Source organism: Salvelinus sp. IW2-2015, unplaced genomic scaffold (assembly GCF_002910315.2).
Source record: "Salvelinus sp. IW2-2015 unplaced genomic scaffold, ASM291031v2 Un_scaffold10339, whole genome shotgun sequence".
NCBI classification, from domain to species: Eukaryota; Metazoa; Chordata; class Actinopteri; order Salmoniformes; family Salmonidae; genus Salvelinus; species Salvelinus sp. IW2-2015.
The window spans coordinates 8808-12280 of NW_019951597.1; the positions used below are offsets into that span (position 1 = coordinate 8808).

Below are 3473 nucleotides of genomic sequence, written 5' to 3' on the forward strand. Positions count from 1 at the left end.
TTCTCACACCAGAGCCATTTTGGGATCACTTTCTGGTCACATGACCTCCATACTTAGAGTGACAGGTTCCTGATTTTACCACTCACCAGAATTCAACATGGTGGCATATAAATGGATATGACACGTAGACATTCCATTAGTATTTAACCTGGGAATACGTGCGTCAAGTCTGTATTTGTTCCATTCCTTTTACATTTGTGATCCTCTGTAGCTGTGTGTACTGTGTCCTCTGTAGCTCAGTTGGTAGAGCATGGCTCTTGCAACGCCAGGATAATGGGTTCGATTCCTGAGACCACCCGTACGTAAAATGTATGCATGCATGAGTGTATGCTGCTTTGGATAACAGCGTCTGCTAAATGGTATATAAGCCCTGGATCGCTGATGCTATTGAGAGGCTTTGATGCCATATTGGTACTCCCCAGTAGGAGCAGGCCGTGTTAGGAATGAATTGATTTCTACAGTGTTTTAAGAACAAAATTACATGTGTTTTGTTGTTGTGGTGGGGACAATAACATTAGTGATCTCTAAAAAATGATATTTTAAGGAAAATTGTCTATTTTTTAAATTTGTATGTTTAGGTGACATCATATAATTTAAAAGTATGCATTAAGGTGTCTGTTTCTGTGGATGAGGGGGACCCAGAGACCCCCGCTCAGACTGCCTCTGTAGAAGATGCATCCGCAGGGCCGCGTGCCTCTGGAAGTCCCCCTGGGGGCCCCCGTGTCCCAGGGGTGGAGGCCCCCCCCTCTGYAACTGGGCGCAAGACTCCTGCTGATTCTGCTCCATTTTAGGATACATCTGCTGTTGCTGTGCAGACACCTGCTGGTTTAAAGCACCGTGTGGTAAGTGAGGTAGCGGTTGTGGGGGGGTCTGGGTAAGGGGGAAGTCCATGTGGTTGGGGTGTGGTTGTCGGAGGTGGGGCGGTGGCTGCTGCTGGTGGGAGTATTGCTTGGGTCCGGGGCTTGGAGTGTACTGCCTCTGCTGTTGTTGTTGGTGCTGCTGTTGTTGTTGTTGCTTCATCTCCAGCTCCATCTCCATCTCCATGGTATTACTGCTGCTGTGTCTCCATGACGCCTGCTGGGACTGCTGTGCGTCGTTGGGCTGAGAGGGGTCTACAGGATTGTACCCAGGGTTGTTTCTCATCATAGACTGTATCTGCTGCTGGTGCCCAGGCTGGGGTTGACCACCCTGACCTCTGTAGCCTCCACCAGGGGATTTCAGCTTTTTCTCTAGCCTGATGTAGTCCTCCAGCTTGAGTTTGTTCAGCAGCTGTTGACCGTCCATCGTGCCCTGGTTGGGGTCCTGCGACTGGGGTGTGTTGACCGACTGCTGTCCGTCYTACTGAGATGGATGGGACAGCGGGCGTTGCTGCTGCTGTTGATGTTGTGGACGTTGTGGCGGCTGCAGAAAGCTAGGTGATAGTATTTCCTCTAGATCTGGGTCGCCTTCACATAAGTGCTCTGGCTGCATGGGGGCTKGAAAACAATTCTCCCCTTGCTGCTGCTGTTGAGGAMGAGGAAGATTACACTGCTGCTGGTGCATGTGTTGTGTATGTGGCTGCTGTTGAGGAGGAAGATTACACTGTGGTTGGTGCATGTGAGATGGGCCTTTAGAGTCGGCCTGCTGCTGCCACTCTGGGGCAGTGTTGTGTTGYGCAGGAGGCGCTTGGTGAGGCGACTGGGCCGGCCGCGGCTGCTGTTGCTGGTAGGCCCCTCCGGTGGGTCCTACATCGAAGCTTTGTCCCCCCGTCTGGAACCGTGCTGAGTCGGGCTCCAGCATCTGGCCCCGGGAGTTTAGATCTATCCAGCCCATCTGGGAATTAGGGCAACCGGGATCCGCTCCTCCTCTCTGCTGCTGCTGGGGTGTGTCTTTCATCATCACGTTTTGATTGGAACGTTGGGGTCCAGGCTCACTGCCACCGGGCAGGGAAGCTGGGCCCATGGAGCCCTGGGGGCCCGTAGAGTCAGCTCCACAGGGGTTCCCTGTCTGCTGTTGCTGCTGCTGCATCCCATACTGTTGCTGCCGGCGCCTCCCCTCACTCTGCCCCATGCCTGGGCTGGGGAAAGGGCCGGGGCTGAACCCAATGGCCTCTTCTGTCTGCAGCGGAGTGCTCTGCTCTAGAGGGGTCAGGAAAGAGTTCTGATGGTTAAACTCCTGGTTAGGTTTCCTGTAAATGCCCTCTGTGTTGTTCTGATGTTGCGAGACGTCAGCGGGCTGCTGTTGCTGGTGCTCTCCTCTGTAACTGTTAGAATACCCATTCACCATATACGGGGAGGCTGAGTTGTTYTATCCATTGCTGCCTTGCCCTTTAGGGGCTGCTACCCCAGTCTGCTGCTGTTTCTCAGAGGCAGYCATCTGGGCTGAAATGGGAGYGAACRCTGAGGTAAGAGAGGTAGGTGACTGCGTCGTGGCTTGTTCGGGCAGTTCAGGGAGTTCGTTGGTGAGTGAGCTAATGTCGTCAACCAACCCCACCTCCGGTTGAAACTSCTGCGCGCCCGTCTGTTCTGCGATGGACACTTGTTCTGGGTAATACTGAGACAGAGTTTTCTCTAGAAGGTCACCAGGTGTGCCTTCAATGGAATTGGGGCTCACTGTAGCACCGTTAGCTATTTGCTTGTTCCTCGATAGTGAGAAAATATCCCCTCCATTTGAGAAAGTATTACAGTTTCTCTTATCCAGTCTTGTCCCATCGCAGTCAAACTCCCCAGGCTTTGTCAACTCCGGGAAATCGTCCATGATGTCTCCACCATCCTTTTTGTCCCACATCTCCTCTCCATCCCCTCCATTAATCTCCAAATCCGATCTGAGTTTCTTGGCCTGGTGAAGGCCCAGTAAGGACTGGTCACAGAGCGCATGCTTCAGATCCCTGCCATTGATCATGTTATAAGAGCCTTGGTCCGAACAGTCCCTGCCACTCCGGCAGGACTGCTGCAGTTCTCCCTGTGTCTCTTCATTGGGTTGATGACCCTGCCACGGCCTTGTTGTAAAGGTTCCAGTTTCCGTCCCCGTTGATCTGCTGATGGGCTCCTTCCGGCGACTGGGTGCCATTTTGGAGCTTGGCGGTGATCAGGTTGTCTGGTTGAGTGGTGGCGCTGAGTTGTGCTAGTATCAGATTTCTTCCGTCTCCTGGCTGGCCTTTTCTGTTTCCATTTGGCCTGCCTGAGTCCATCCACAGGGCTGCCCTCTGTGCGTCCTGCAGGGGAGACGGAGAGAGAGAGAGAGGTATTACTAACCATGAAATACAGAAACAACAGACAGTGATAAGGTATGATTACACATTTAAACAATCATGTGAATGTGCACATAGCACTGATCTTGAATTAAGGTGGAAATTGGTATTATATGATGATAGACTATTTTTATACAACCATCCTATGATTCGTCAAATGTCATCACTAGTTTCCACTTTCCCATAACATCACATTTGTTTGAAACGAAAGGGAAAAATCACACATTCTCTCTAAATTGAATGA

The 3473-nt window shown here is 51.6% G+C and overlaps 1 pseudogene; it reads right to left on the reverse strand.

Annotated features, from left to right (window-relative positions):
• Nucleotides 1–606: 606 nt before the first annotated feature.
• On the reverse strand, nt 607–3189 carry LOC112079930 (uncharacterized; annotated as a pseudogene).
• Between the last annotated feature and the right edge of the window lie 284 nt (nt 3190–3473).